This window comes from Chiloscyllium plagiosum, unplaced genomic scaffold, assembly GCF_037043375.1.
Source record: "Chiloscyllium plagiosum isolate Xiang-an unplaced genomic scaffold, Cpla_swu_hap1 HiC_scaffold_5, whole genome shotgun sequence".
Classification (NCBI taxonomy): domain Eukaryota; kingdom Metazoa; phylum Chordata; class Chondrichthyes; order Orectolobiformes; family Hemiscylliidae; genus Chiloscyllium; species Chiloscyllium plagiosum.
In genome coordinates, this window is record NW_028270143.1 from 288945 (window position 1) to 305410 (window position 16466).

General features: G+C 52.7%; 1 protein-coding gene and 1 long non-coding RNA gene across 3 annotated transcripts in view; both read right to left on the reverse strand.

The window, feature by feature from the left end:
* LOC148149855 (uncharacterized) overlaps positions 1-16466 on the reverse strand; it is a 338979-nt gene that overhangs the window by 119379 nt on the left and 203134 nt on the right. The window lies entirely within an intron of this gene.
* LOC148149856 (uncharacterized) lies at positions 12088-15625 on the reverse strand. The gene is made up of 3 exons (XR_015757067.1): positions 15167-15625; positions 13469-13619; positions 12088-12473 (listed from the first exon to the last, which is right to left on the reverse strand). It is a non-coding gene; the product is annotated as an uncharacterized LOC148149856 (long non-coding RNA).

The following is a 16466-nucleotide window of genomic DNA, read 5'->3' on the forward strand; positions in this document are numbered from 1 at the left end:
CACAGCTTGGTGCAGCAGCCTCCCATAGCATCATCCAGATCTGGCGCAGCGGCCTCCTACAGCATCATCCCAGCCTGGTGCAGCGGCCTCCAATAGCATCATCCTAGGCGGCGCGGCAGCCTCCCAAAGCGGCATCCTGGCCTGGTGCAGCGCCCTCCCATAGCATCACGCCAGCCTGGCGCAGCAGCCTCCCATAGCATCATCCCAACCTGGCGCTGCAGCCTCCAATAACGTCCTCCCAGCCTGGCTCATCGGCCTCCCATAGCATCATCCCAGCCTGGTACAGCAGCCTCTCATAGCATCATCCCAGCCTGGCTCAGCGGCCTCCAATAGCATCATCCCAGCCTGGCTCAGCGGCCTCCATTAGGGTCATCCCAGCCTGGCGCAGCGGCCTCCAATAGCGTCACCACAGCCTGGTGCAGGGGCCTCCCATAGTATCATCCCAGGCTGGTGTAGCAGCCTCCTATAGCTTCATCCCAGCCTGGCGCAGCGGCCTCCAATAGCGTCACCAAAGCCTGGCGCAGCGGCCTCACATAACATCATCCCAGCCTGATATTGCGGTCTCCCATAGCATCATCCCAGCCTGACACAGTAGCCTCCCATAGCATCATCCCAGCCTGACACAGTAGCCTCCCATAGCATCATCCCAGCCTGATGCTGCAGCCTCCCATAGCATCATCCCAGCCTGGCACAGCGGTCTCCCATAGCATTATCCCAACCTGACGCAGCGGCATCCCATAGCATCATCCAGACCTAGCGCAATGGCTTCCCGTAGCATCATCCCAGCCTGACGCAGTGGCCTCCCATAGCATCATCCAGAGCTGGCACATTTGCCTCCCATAGCATCATTCCAGCCTGACGCAGCAGCCTCCCATAGCATCATCCCAGCCTGGCACATGGGTCTCCCATAACATCATCCCAGCCTGGCGCTGCAGCCTCCCATAGCACCATCCCAGCATTGCGCAGCAGCCTCCAGTAGCATTATCCAGATCTGGCGTAGCGGTTTTCCATAGCATCATCCACATCTGGCGTAGAGGCCTCCCATAGCATCATCCCAGCCTGGTGCAGGGGCCTCCCATAGCATCATCCCAGCCTGACACAGCGGCCTCCCATAGCATTCTCCCAGCCTGACACAGCGGCCTCCTATAGCATCATACCAGCCTGTCACATCGGCATCCCACAGCATCATCCCAGCCTACACAGGAGCCTCCTATAAGCGTCATCCCAGCCTGACACAGCGCCATCCCATAGCATCATCCCAGCCTGACACAGGAGCCTCCAATAGCGTCATCCCAGCCTGACGCAGCGGCCTCCCATAGCATTATCCCAGTCAGACACAGCAACCTCCCATAGCTTATCCCAGCCTGACACAGGGACCTCCCATAGCATCATCCCAGCCTGACACAGCGGCCTCCCATAGCATCATCCCAGCCTGACACAGGAGCCTCCTATAGCATCAACCCAGCCTCACGCAGCGGCCTCCGATAGCATCATTCCAGCCTGACGTAGCAGCCTTCCATAGCATCATCCCAGCCTGGCACAGCAGCCTCCCATAGCGTCATCACAGCCTAGTACAGTGGCCTCCCATTATCCCAGCCTGACACAGCGACCTCCCATAGCATTATCCAAACCTGACGCAGCGGCCTCCCATAGCATCATCCAGACCTGGCACAATGGCTTCCCGTAGCATCTTCCCAGCCTGGCACAGCGGCCTCCCATAGCATCATCCCAGCCTGGCACAGCGGTCTCCCATAGCATTATCCCAGCCTGACGCAGCGGCTTCCCATAGCATCATCCAGACCTGGCGCAATGGCTTCCCGTAGCATCATCCCAGCCTGGCGCAGTGGCATCCCATAGCATCATCCAAAGCTGGCACATTTACCTCCCATAGCATCATTCCAGCCTGACGCAGCAGCCTCCCATAGCATCATCCCAGCCTGGCACATTTACCTCCCATAGCATCATCCCAGCCTGGCGCTGCAGCCTACCATAGCACCATCCCAGCATTGCGCAGCAGCCTCCAGCAGTATTATCCAGATCCGGCGTAGAGGCCTCCCATAGCATCATCCCAGCCTGACACAGCAGCCTCCCATAGCATTCTCCCAGCCTGACTTAGCGGCCTCCTATAGCATCATCCCAGTCTGACACAGGAGTCTCCTATAGCATCATCCCAGCCTGACGCAGTGGCCTCCCATAGCATCATCCCAGCCTGACACAGGAGCCTCCTATAGCATCATCCCCGCCTGATGCACTGGCTTCCCATAGCATCATCCCAGCCTGGCACAGGAGTCTCCCATCACACCATCTCAGCCTGACGGACCAGCCTTCCATAGCATCATCACAGCTTGGTGCAGTGGCCTTCCATAGCATCATCCCAGCCTGGCATAGCAACCTCCCATAGCACCATCCCAGCCTGGCGCAGCAGCCTCCCATAGCAACATCCCAGCCTGGCACAGCAGCCTCCCATAGCGTCATCACAGCTTGGTGCAGTGGCCTCCCATAGCATCATCCCAGCCTGGCATAGCAACCTCCCATGGCACCATCCCAGCCTGGCGCAGCAGCCTCCTATAGCATCATCCCAGTCTGGCACAGGAGTGTCCCATAACACAATCCCAGCCTGGCGCTGCAACCTCCTATAGCATCATCCCAGCTTGGCGCAGCAGCCTCCCATAGCATCATCACAGCCTGGCTCAGCAGCCTCCAATAGCGTCCTCCAAGCCTGGCGCAGCAGCCTCTCATAGCATCATCCCAGCCTGACACAGCGGCCTCCCATAGCATTCTCCCAGCCTGACTTAGCGGCCTCCTATAGCATCATACCAGCCTGTCACATCGGCATCCCACAGCATCATCCCAGCCTACACAGGAGCCTCCTATACGCGAGATCCCTGCCTGACACAGCGCCATCCCATAGCATCATCCCAGCCTGACATAGGAGCCTCCAATAGCATCAACCCAGCCTGGCGCAGCAACCTCCGATAGCATCATCCCAGCCTCACGCAGAGGCCTCCTATAGCATCATCCCAGCCTGGCACAGCAGCCTCCCATAGCGTCATCACAGCCTGGTGCAGTGGCCTCCCATTATCCCAGCCTGACACAGCGACCTCCCATAGCATTATCCCAGCCTGGTGCAGCGGCCTCCTAGACCATCATCCCAGCCTGGCGCAGCCACCTCCCATAGCATCACCCAACCTGGTGCAGCGGCCTCCCATAGCATCATCCCTGCCTGGCACAGCTGCCTGTCATAGCATCATCCCAGCCTTGTACAGCAGCGTTTCATAGCATCATCCAGATCTGGCACAGGAGCCTCTCATAGCATCATTCCAGCCTGGCACTGAACTCACCCGTTGCATCATCCCAGCCTGGTGCAGCAGCCTCACATAGTATCATCTCAGCATGGCCCAGCGGCCTCCCATAGCATCATCCCAGCCTGACACAGCGGCCTCCCATAGTATCATCCCAGTCTGACACAGGAGCCTCCTATAGCATCATCCCAGCCTGACGCAGTGGCCTCCCATAGCATCATCCCAGCCTGACACAGGAGCCTCCTATAGCATCATCCCCGCCTGATGCACTGGCTTCCCATAGCATCATCCCAGCCTGGCACAGGAGTCTCTCATCACACCATCCCAGCCTGACGGAGCAGCCTTGCATAGCATCATCACAGCTTGGTGCAGTGGCCTCCCATAGCACCATCCCAGCCTGGCGCAGCAGCCTCCCATAGCAACATCCCAGCCTGGCACAGCAGCCTCCCATAGCGTCATCACAGCTTGGTGCAGTGGCCTCCCATAGCATCATCCCAGCCTGGCATAGCAACCTCCCATAGCACCATCCCAGCCTGGCGCAGCAGCCTCCCATAGCAACATCCCAGCATGGCGCTGCAGCCTCCCATAGCATCATCCCAGTCTGGCACAGGAGTGTCCCATAACACAATCCCAGCCTGGCGCTGCAACCTCCTATAGCATCATCCCAGCTTGGCGCAGCAGCCTCCCATAGCATCATCCAGATCTGGCGCAGCAGCCTCCTATAGCAACATCACAGCCTGGTGCAGCGGCCTCCTATAGCATCATCCCAGCCTGGTGCAGTGGCCTCCTATAGCATCATCCTAGCCGGCGCGGCAGTCTCCCATTGCGGCATCCTGGCCTGGTGCAGCGCCCTTCCATAGCATCACGCCAGCCTGGCGCAGCAGCCTCCCATAGCATCATCACAGCCTGGCTCAGCAGCCTCCAATAGCGTCCTCCAAGCCTGGCTCAGCTGCCTGACATAGCATCATCCCAGCCTGGTACAACAGCGTCTCATAGCATCATCCAGATCTGGCACAGGAGCCTGTCATAGCATCATTCCAGCCTGGTACTGGACTCACCCGTTGCATCATCCCAGCCTGACACTGCGGACTCCCATAGTATCATTTCAGCCTGGCTCAGCAGCCTCCAATAACATCATCCTAGCCTGGCTCAGCGGCCTCCCATAGCATCATCCCAGCCTGGCACAGCAGCCTCCCATAGCATCATCCCAGCCGGGCGCAGTGGCCTCCCATAACACCATCCCAGCATGGCGCTGCAACCTCCCGTAGCATCACCCAGATCTGGAACAGCAGCATCCCATAGCATCATCCCAGCCTGGCGCAGCAGCCTCCCTCAGCACCATCCCGGTCTGACGCAGTGTCCTCCCATAGCAGCATCCCAGCCTGGAGCAGCGTCCTCCCATAGAAACATCCAGACCTGTCACAGCAGACTCCCATTGCATCATCCGGGCCTGACGCAGTGGCCTCCCATAGCATCATCCCAGCCAGACACAGCAGCCTCCCATAGCATCATCCCAGCCTGGCGCAGTGGCCTCCCATAGCAGCATCCCAGCCTGGCGCAGCGACCTCCAATAGCATCATTCCAACCTGGGGCAGTGGCCTCCCATCGCATCATCCCAGCCTGGCGCAGTGGCCTCCCATAGCAGCTTCCCAGCCTGGCGCAGCGACCTCCAATAGCATCATCCTGACCTAGTGCAGTGGCCTCCCATAGCAGCATCCCAGCCTGGCGCAGCGACCTCTAATAGCATCATCCCAGCCTGGGGCAGTAGCCTCCCATAGCATCATCCCAGCCTGGTGCTGCAGCCTCCCATCGCATCATCCCAGCCTGGCGCAGTAGCCTCCCATAGCATCATCCCAGCCTGGTGCTGCAGCCTCCCATCGCATCATCCCAGCCTGGCGCAGTGGCCTCTCATAGCATCATCCCAGCCTGGCGCAGTGGCCTCCCATAGCATCATTCGAGCCTGGTGCTGCGGCCTCCAATCGCATCACCCCAGCCTGATGTGGTGGCCTTCCTTAGCATCATCCCAGCCTGGCACAGGAGTCTCCCATCACACCATCCCAGCCTGATGGAGCAGCCTTCCATAGCATCATCCCAGCCTGGCACAGCAGCCTCCCATAGCGTCATCACAGCTTGGTGCAGTGGCCTCCCATAGCATCATCCAAGCCTGGCGTAGCAGCCTCCCATAGCAACATCCCAGCATGGCGCTGCAGCCTCCCATAGCATCATCCCAGTCTGGCACAAGAGTGTCCCATAACACAATCCCAGCCTGGCGCTGCAACCTCCTATAGCATCATCCCAGCTTGGCGCAGCAGCCTCCCATAGCATCATCCAGATCTGGCGCAGCAGCCTCCTATAGCAACATCCCAGCCTGGTGCAGCGGCCTCCTATAGCATCATCCCAGCCTGGTGCAGTGACCTCCAATAGCATCATCCTAGCCGGCGCGGCAGCCTCCCATAGCAGCATCCTGGCCTGGTGCAGCACCCTTCCATAGCATCACGCCAGCCTGGCGCAGCAGCCTCCCTTAGCATCATCACAGCCTGGCTCAGCAGCCTCCAATAGTGTCCTCCAAGCCTGGCTCAGCTGCCTGTCATAGCACCATCCCAGCCTGGTACAACAGCGTCTCATAGCATCATCCAGATCTGGCACAGGAGCCTGTCATAGCATCATTCCAGCCTGGTACTGGACTCACCCGTTGCATCATCCCAGCCTGACACAGCGGACCCCCATAGTATCATTTCAGCCTGATACCGGACCCTCCCATAGCATCATCCCAGCCTGACACAGGAGCCTCCTATAGCATCATCCCAGCCTGGCGCAGTGGCCTCCCATGGCATCATCCCAGCCTGGCTCAGCAGCCTCCAATAACATCATCCCAGCCTGGCACAGCAGCCTCCCATAGCATCATCCCAGCCTGGCGCAGTGGCCTCCCATAACACCATCCCAGCATGGCACTGCAACCTCCCGTAGCATCACCCAGATCTGGAACAGCAGCATCCCATAGCACCATCCCAGCCTGGTGCAGCAGCCTCCCATAGCATCATCCTGACCTAGCGCAGCAGCCTCCCTCAGCACCATCCCGGTCTGACGCAGTGCCCTCCCATAGCAGCATCCCAGCCTGGAGCAGCGTCCTCCCATAGAAACATCCAGACCTGTCACAGCAGACTCCCATTGCATCATCCGGGCCTGACGCAGTGGCCTCCCATAGCATCATCCCAGCCTGACACAGCAGCCTCCCATAGCATCATCCCAGCCTGGCGCAGTGGCCTCCCATAGCAGCATCCCAGCCGGACGCAGCGACCTCCAATAGCATCATTCCAGCCTGGGGCAGTGGCCTCCCATCGCATCATCCCAGCCTGAGGCAGTGGCCTCGCATCGCATCATCCCAGCCTGACACAGAAGCCTCCCATAGCATCATCCCAGCCTGGCGCAGCGACCTCCAATAGCATCATCCTGACCTAGTGCAGTGGCCTCCCATAGCAGCATCCCAGCCTGGCGCAGCGACCTCCAATAGCATCATTCCAGCCTGGAGCAGTGGCCTCCCATATCATCATCCTAGTCTGACACAGGAGCCTCCCGTAGCATCATCCCAGCCTGACGCAGTAGCCTCCCATAGCATCATCCCAGCCTGGTGCTGCAGCCTCCCATCGCATCATCCCAGCCTGACGCAGTGGCCTCCCATAGCATCATCCCAGCCTGGAGCAGTGGCCTCCCATAGCATCATTCCAGCCTGGTGCTGCGGCCTCCCATCGCATCACCCCAGCCTGATGTGGTGGTCTTCCTTAGCATCATCCTGACCTGGCGCAGTGGCCTCCCATAGCGTCATCCCAGCCTGACACAGGAGCCTCCCATAGCATCATCCCAGCCTGACACAGGAGCCTCCTATAGCATCATCCCAGCCTGACGCAGGAGCCTATAGCATCATCCCCGCCTGACGCACTAGCTTCCCATAGCATCATCCCAGCCTGGCACAGGAGTCTCCCATCACACCATCCCAGCCTGACGGAGCAGCCTCCCATAGCGTCATCACAGCCTGGTGCAGTGGCCTCCCATAGCATCATCCCAGCCTGACATAGCAACCTCCCATAGCACCATCCCAGCCTGGCGCAGCAGCCTCCCATAGCAACATCCCAGCATGGCACAGGAGTGTCCCATAACACAATCCCAGACTGACGTAGCGGCCTCCTATAGCAACATCCCAGCCTGACGGAGCAGCCTCCCATAGATCATCCCAGCCTGACACAGTGGCTTCCCATAGCATCATGCAGGTGAGTATTCCACATTGATGCCCTGGGGTTGAATTGTTCCGAGGTGGAAGATGAGGCGTTCTTTATTCAACATTTCCCCTTCCCCCACCTCACCCTAGTTCCAAACTTCCAGCTCAACAATGTCCCCATGACTTGTCCTACCTGCCTATCTTCTTTTCCACCTATCCACTCCACCCACCTCCCTGACCTATCAGCTTCATCCCCTCCCCCACTCACCTATTGTACTCCATGCTACTTTCTCCCCACCCCCACCCTCCTCTAGCTTATCTCTCCACGCTTCAGGCTCTCTGCCTTTATTCCTGATGAAGGGCTTTTGCCCGAAATGTCGATTTTACTGCTCCTCGGATGCTGCCTGAACTGCTGTGCTCTTCCAACACTACTAATCCAGACTTCCATAGCATCATCCCAGCCTGGCACAGGAGTCACCCATAGCATCATCCCAGCCTGGTGCTGCAGCCTCTCATAGCATCATCCCAGCCTGACGCACTGGCTTCCCATAGGATCATCTCAGCTTGGCACAGGAGTCTCCCATAACACCATCCCAGGCTGGCGCAGCAGCCTCCCATAGCATTATCCAGATCTGACGAAGCTGCCTCCCATAGAATCATCCCAGCCTGGCACAGCAGCCTCCTATAGCATCATCTCAGCCTGGCACAGTGGCCTCCCATAGCATCACTCCAGCCTGGCGCTGCAGCCTCCCATAGCATCATCCAGATCTGGCGTAGCAGCCTTCCGTAGCATTACCCAGATCTGGCGCAGCAGCCTCTCATAGCCTGACGCACTGGCTTCCCATAGCATCATCCCAGTCTGGCACAGGAGTCTCCCATAACATCATCCCAGTTTGGCGCTGCAGCCTCCCATAGCACCATCCCCGCCTGGCGCAGTGGCCTCCCATAATATCATCCCAGCCTGACGCAGCAGCCTCCCATAGCATCATCCCAGCCTGGCACAGCAGCCTCCAATAGCATCATCCAGATTTGACATAGCAGCCTCCCATAGAATCATTCCAGCCTGGCGCTGCAGCCTCCCATACCATCATCCAGATTTGACATAGCAGCCTCCCATAGCATCATCCCAGCCTGGCACAGCAGCCTCAAATAGCGTCATCACAGCCTGGTGCAGTGGCCTCCCATAGCATCATCCAGATTTGACGTAGCAGCCTCCGATAGCATTATCCCAGCCTGGCGCAGCAGCCTCCCATAGCATCATCCCAGCCTGATGTGGCAGCCTCCCACAGAAGCATCCCAGCCTGGCGTAGCGGCCTCCCATAGCAACATCCCAGCATGGCGCTGCAGCCTCCCATAGCATCATCCCAGCCTAGCACAGGAGTCACCCGTTGCATCATCCCAGCCTGTCACAGGAGTGTCCCATAACACAATCCCAGCCTGGCGCTGCAACCTTCTATCGCGTCATCCCAGCTTGGCGCAGCAGCCTCCCATAGCATCATCCCAGCCTGGCACAGCGGACTCCCATAGCATCATCCCAGCCAGGCTCAGCGGCCTCCAATAGCGTCATCCTAGCCTGGTGCAGCCGTCTCCTATAGCATCATCCCAGCTTGGTGCAGCAGCCTCCAATAGCATCATCCCAGCATGGCGCAGCAGCCTCCCATAGCATCATCACAGCCTGGCTCAGCAGCCTCCAATAACGTCATCCCAGCCTGGCTCAGCAGCCTCCAATAGCATCATCCCAGCATGGCGCAGCAGCCTCCCATAGCAATTTCCCAGCCTGGCACAGCAGCCTCCCACAGCATCATCCCAGCCTGGCGCAGTGGCCTCCCATGGCATCATCCCAGCCTGGTTCAGCAGCCTCCAATAACATCACCCAGCCAGGCTCAGCGGCCTCCAATAGCGTCATCCCAGCCTGGTGTAGCGGTCTCCTATAGCATCATCCCAGCCTGGTGCAGCAGCCTCCAATAGCATCATCCCAGCATGGCGCAGCAGCCTCCCATAGCATCATCCCAGCCTGGCACAGCAGCCTCCCATAGCATCATCCCAGCCTGGCACAGCAGCCTCCCATAGCATCATCCCAGTCTGGTGCAGCAGCCTCCAATAGCATCATCCCAGCATGGCGCAGCAGCCTCCCATAGCATCACCCAGATCTTGCACAGCAGCATCCCATAGCATCATCCCAGCCTGGCGCAGTGGCCTCCCATGGCATCATCCCAGCCTGGTTCAGCAGTCTCCAATAACATCATCCCAGCCTGGCTCAGCGGCCTCCCATAGCATCATCCCAGCCTGGCACAGCAGCCTCCCATAGCATCATCCCAGCATGGTGCTGCAGCCTCCCATAGCATCACCCAGATCTTGCACAGCAGCATCCCATAGCATCATGCCGACCTAGCGCAGCGGCCTCCCATAGCATCATCCCAGCCTGACCTGGCACAGCGGCCTCCCATAGCATTATCCCAGCCTGATACAGCGGCCTCCCATAGCATCATCCTGACCTAGCGCAGCGGCCTCCCATAGCATCATCCTGACCTGGCATAGCAGCCTCCCATAGCATTATCCCAGCCTGACCTGGCACAGCGGCCTCCCATAGCATTATCCCAGCCTGGTGCAGCGGCCTCCCATAGCATCATCCTGACCTGGCGCAGCGGCCTCCCATAGCATCATCCTGACCTGGCACAGCAGCCTCCCATAGCGTCATCCCAGCCTGGCGCAGTGGCCTCCCATAGCATCATCCCAGCCTGGCGCAGTGGCCTCCCATAGCAGCATCCCAGCCTGGCGCAGTGGCCTCCCATAGCAGCATCCCAGCCTGGCGCAGCGACTTCCAATAGCATCATTCCAGCCTGGGGCAGTGGCCTCCCATATCATCATCCGAGTCTGACACAGGAGCCTCCCGTAGCATCATCCCAGCCTGGCGAAGTGGCCTCCCATAGCATCATCCCGACCTAGCGCAGCGGCCTCCCATAGCATCATCCTGACCTGGCGCAGCAGCCTCCCATAGCATCATCCCAGCCTGACCTGGCACAGCGGCCTCCCATAGCATCTTCCCACCCTGGCACAGCGGCCTCCCATTAGCATCATCCCAGCCTAGCACTGCAGCCTTCTGCATCCCAGCTTGGCATAGCAACCTCCCAGCCTCCCGCAGTGTCCTACTGGCATTGCCATGTAGACCTCCCGGTGTGGCATTGCCACCTCCTCCCGAATGGGCTTCCTGCACGGTATGGTGACCTCCCGATGTGGTGACCTTTTGGCCTCCTGCAGTGGCCTCCTCCCATGGAGCCTCCCAACATGGTGTCGTTACCTCCCAGTGTCCCACAGTGGCCTTCCAGTGTGGCGTGTCACCCATGTGGAGTGGAGCCATGGCCCAGTGCAGACTAGAAGCTGAATGCCAACATGGTCTGCTGTACTGAACTTTTTTCTGTAATGCTGGACAATTTATTTCTATATTGTCTAAAATCCAACAAAAGAAGCTGCGTCGAAGTTCTTTTGCATCTACGTTGGTACTGTAATTGGTGACTGTATTGGTTTTCACTGTAGTCACTGAGTATATGTCACAATAAAGGCTATTCTATTCTATTATATTCTATAAAGCAAACGCAACAATAACCTGCTGAATGAAGCTCAGTTTGTGTTCTGACAGAACTATTCAGCTCTGGCTTCATTACAGCTATGGTTGAAATATGGATAAAAGAGTTGAACACGAGGGATGAGGTGAGAGTGATTGCATTCAATATCAAGGCAGTAAGTGACCAACTATGACTTCAAGGAACCTAGCAAAATGAGTAAAAGGGAATCGAGGTGAAAACTCTCTGTTGACTAGCATCATGTCTAGTATAAAGGAAGCTGATCATGGTTGTTGGAGATCATTCAGCTCAACCACAGGGTATATCTGCAGGAAGTCCTCCGGTTTCTTCATTTAATCTATTTTTGTAATGAACTTGTTCAAAGATATTATGTCCCTCTAGAGCAGGTGGAACTTGAACCCAGGTCTCTCTCTAGGTATAGAGACACTGCCACTGTGCCACAAAAGGACCCTAAATTTAAATTGCAGAAAATGGCTTTGATCTGAGGACAGAGCATTCCTTATACAATAACTACAGAACAACAGTTCCTCAGGGTAGTATCCTAGGTCTAATCATCTTTAGCTGCATGCACCAGTGGCTCAGTGGTTAGCACTGCCTCTTCACAGCACCAGGGACCCAAGTTCGATTCAAGCCTCAGGCGACTCTGTATGGAGTTGGAGCTTGCATGTTCTCCCAGTGTCTGTGTGGGCTTCCTCCCACAGACTAAACTTGTGCAGGTTAGGTGGAGTGGCCTTGCTAAAGTGCCCCGTTGAGTCTGGGGTTGTGCAGGCTTCTGGATTAGCCCTGGGAAGTCCAGGGTGGGGAGAGAATTGTGGGGAGTGGGGATGGTGGGTAGTGGGCCTGGGTGGGATGCTCTTCAGATGGGTGGTGTGGACCTGATAGGCTGAACGCGCTATTTCCACACTGTAGAGATTCCATGTCTCTGTGATTCAATTATCTTCCTTCCATTATCCAAACAAAATTTTATTCTTGCTGTTTGTATTTAGTAGTACCCAAGTGCCTTTTTTTTGACAAGAAAGATCAATAATTATTTATTGGAATGACAATGTCATCATTTTTCATATTTGTAATGATTAGCATTTGAAGAGAGAATATGGAGTTCCATTTGGTGCATGACAGTCAATGTTGAAGTACATTTTTAGGCATTGCAATCGATAATCCAGAATACAGCTCAAGCATTGCTGAATTATATAACCATTGTTGCAAATGCAGCCAAGTCTGCACAGTAGCCATGTGAGGTGTTCATGCTTCCTTTTTTCAAAATATAACCACCTATCCAAACCATCTGCTCCTCAGGAAAGAAGCAATATCTTATCGAATACATGCACAAGCAGGGCTTTGTTGAAATCAAAGAGTTCTCACTTTAACCCACCTCATCTTTATGACAAAAAATAAACAATTCCCATTATAATTATTGACCCATGTGCTTCATAAAATCATAAAGTATGTACAGAAGAGGCCAATTTGGCAAATAATTCTGCATTGTTTTCCTTTACATAATCTAACATTGATTATCTTAGTCACTCATCAACATCAGTTTCCTGCAAATAATCAAACTCGATCATGCTGTGAATTTGGAAGCATTTGATGTAATAATCCATCATTTGATGTAATAAAATGTTTTTAAGATCATTAGCGGATGTGATAAGACAAATAATAGCTGTAGTTTTCACTGGCCTGAAGAAGGGCCTGTGCCCGAAACATCGAATCTCCTGTTCCCTGGATGCTGCCTGACCTGCTGTGCTGTTCCAGCAATAAAGTTTCAACTTTACATAATCTACCTAATCAGATCACACTCTTCCTGTCTGTTGTTCAGACATTTTTAAAGTCCTCCATATTCAGTAATTATCTGCATCCCTTTTAAAGGAATGTTGGCATTTTATAGGAGGGAATTATAATTCATAACCATCTGCTGTTTTTTTTTGAATCTCTTCTTAATTCTGTTGGTTATTTAGATGTCCGTGGTCTCATTGTTGTCCTGTCGGCCAGTGAAAACTACAGCTATTATTTGTCTTATCACATCCGCTAATGATCTTAAAAACATTTTATTACATCAAATGATGGATTATTACATCAAATGCTTCCAAATTCACAGCATGATCGAGTTTGATTATTTGCAGGAAACTGATGTTGATGAGTGACTAAGATAATCAATGTTAGTCACACAAACAAGTTTCTCAGAATGAGAAACGAACAAATATAAATATCTTGCTGTCCCCAAGGAATTGCAAACATACAGTGTCATGTGCATTCTGGAAATACTGAATAATTTCATTGGAAAACAAAAGTTCAAAATAGTGAACCTATCTCAAGACTTTAAAACCATATAACCAAGAGACTGGCTGATAATAAGAAGTGGCTTGGGAACTTACTTTCATGTTGAATTAAAATTTCTTTAAACTTTTCTGAGGTTCAGCCTTCCGTTTTAGAGCTCCCTGGGTTGATTGCTCCCTCTAACTTTTCTTCAGGCTTCCAGCATGTTTGCAATTGCCAAATTTTGTCAAAAATCCATCAGCACCTTATCTTGAAAACAATGTGAAGGCATTTGAGAGGGTACAGAGAAGACTAAAAATAATTATTCCAGAAATTAGAAACTTCAGTTGCAAAAATACATTGGAGGGGCTGGAGCTATTTTTGCTTGAAGTAGTGAAAGTTGAAAGGAGATATAACAGAGATCTTCAAAATCATGAATGAATTGGACAACATTCAGAGGAAACAGGCAGATAAGAACAGACTGCTCTTATTGATGGAAGAATTGAGTGCCAGAGAACACTAATTTCAGTGATTGACAAAAGAAACAATGGCAAAGCATATGTGCTTAAGATCTGGAATGCATTGCCTGCGCTGGTGGTGGCTGATTCAATCATGGCTTTCAAAACCATTATCTAAGCAAAAAAATGTGCATGGTTATGGGAAAAAGTTGAGAGAGTGGCACAAGGTGAATTACTTTTACAGAGAGCCAACACAGACACACGGGGTAGAATTAACCTCCTTCTGTGCTAAAATATTTCCATGATTCTAGAAATAACGGAGATGGGAAACATGAACTGCATATGGTTCTGATTCTCGTTCCATTAAAAAACTGACTGAGTTTGGATCTTCGGGAGCATGAGGTCTTAATTGGTATGGAACTAAGTTTCATATCTAATTAAATCTGTTGTCAAGCAGAAACAGCGGCAGGTTTCAGAAACCCAAGTCAGCCACTACCGAAGCTGCTGGTTGTCCTGAGGAAGAGATTTTGTGCCAAAGCTTATCACTGCATGACAGGAACCCAAGATGCAACAGGAAGCCAGAGACCAGGCAACCATGGTGTAGAGGGTCAATTCTGCCTGTCCCCAGGTCCTCCGCCTCCATCTCCTCCTCCTGCATCTCCCCCTCTCTTACTTGATGAGCTCCACAAGGTCCACAAGGTCCTTAAGGTCCACAATTTTCTGTGGGGGGGGGGTCCATTCTGTGGAGAGCACAGCAGCCCACCACAAAGGCACAAAAATTTGTAGGAGAGTATTGTAAGACTAGTATCCTCTGAACCTACAGTGTCCCAATAATGGAGATCCTAATGTGTTAATTAAGCATTAATAAAGGGAGGAATCTGTCACCAAATACTGCACCAGTCTAGTACACTGTGAGCAAATTATGAGTTGGTGCAGAAATCCACAATGACAATGTACAGATGTCAATGATCTGCTGTCTAGTGAGTTGCAGTTTCCATCTGTGCTGGAACGCAGTCATCTACAGGTTTCATCACCTATACCTATATATCCTATTCTCAGGCTAGTGTATCTTTCATGCTCTCTCCCTCTCCTCTGGCCTCCTGATATCTGACTGCTTTTTCTATGCAGGGTGGTTCTCCACATTTCTAATAGTCTCAACTTCTGAGGATGCAGCCTTTTTAGTACTTAAGTGGACTTCCAAAAACCATGTCGTAATGTTCTGAGGACCAGGCAATGCCAAGAGGGTGAAAACACCTTGAACTAAAAAAAATTCTTAATCCTCGTCAGATCTGTGATGGACTGCTGCAAATTTTACTTCAAATTGTTAAAACTTTTAAATGTTAAAAACATTTTTCTTACCTTTTTAAATACTTTCTACCTCCATTACTTGCCACGGGCACATAATCTGAATCTGTCGGATTGAGACTGGTTCTAAACATTGGTTTCTCCCTTCTGGAAAATGGGTTTTTAATAAGTCTGTCGATTTGTTAGTTGGCTTCACAACTGATGCAGGCCAATTCAGAGGCCCATGTTCTTCCTCACCCTCAGGAAATTTGAAAAAGCAGAAACGGAGATTGGCCACACAGTGTCACGATCTCTTTATTTTACTGGCCCACTTCCATAGTGTTCCAGAGGTTTTACATGGGATCATTGCTGGATTCCTGGACATACTTGAGTGGGTTAGGTTGGAAGTCATGGGACAGGTTTCACAGGAGGGGTTGGATGAAATACATCAGAGGCAAGGGCAAGTGCTGTCGGCACTACTTCTTCCCCAATGCTGGGTCCATCAGTAAGACAACATATATCACTGAACAAAGGGACTTCTCATCCCACAAGGCCACAGAGAAACCCAACAGCATTTCTTGAGCCATCAATGCAATACATAGGATAGTCATGTAATTCCCGTTAAATTCAAGAACCACTGCTACATTCCAGTGGGCTCAGCGATGACTGGTATTAAGTAGCTCCCACATTGGCTCCTTTTGGCCCTTATCTTAATTAGAAATGGTTTTCCTGATGCTGGGAATATGATGTGGATATTCTTGCCTGATTTTCCCAATCCCCAAACTCCTCATGTCCACCTCAATTAAACCCCAGCTCTCAGTGATCACAGATGTTCAACTCAATCTCACAGCAAAGGCAGAATTGGAACTTTTTAAACTTAGCAAATCATATTAATTAAATGTGGCCAAATCAGTGTTACAGGTACAAGTCATAGATTAGAGCTACAGATAATAATGGTAAAGGTTCCGACCTTGATTCCCATGACATGGCTAATCAAGGATTACTTTCTTGCTGCCTGCCATTGGCATGTGTTGGCATTTTTAATTGAATTATTGTACCTGTCTTTTCTCTTGCGTCTCACTTTCCTCTTGTACAATACTTTCTCACTCCTGCCTCTTTTTTTTCTCTGTTTTAAATATTCCTTCTCTTTCTTCCTATTCTGTTTGAAAATCGCCAAGTATTGTGCAATTGTTGTCAAACATTACAGCAACCATTAATTTGTCAACAGTGCCATTATTTCCTAAAATGTAATTTTAAAAGTCCTGTTGATCAGTGCTGTCAAGATTTGTGCTGTGATTTAAGTCAGCTGACAACTCTGACTACTTTTTAAAAATCATGCTTTAGTAAGTTGAAAAACTCTCTCCACTCCTCCTCA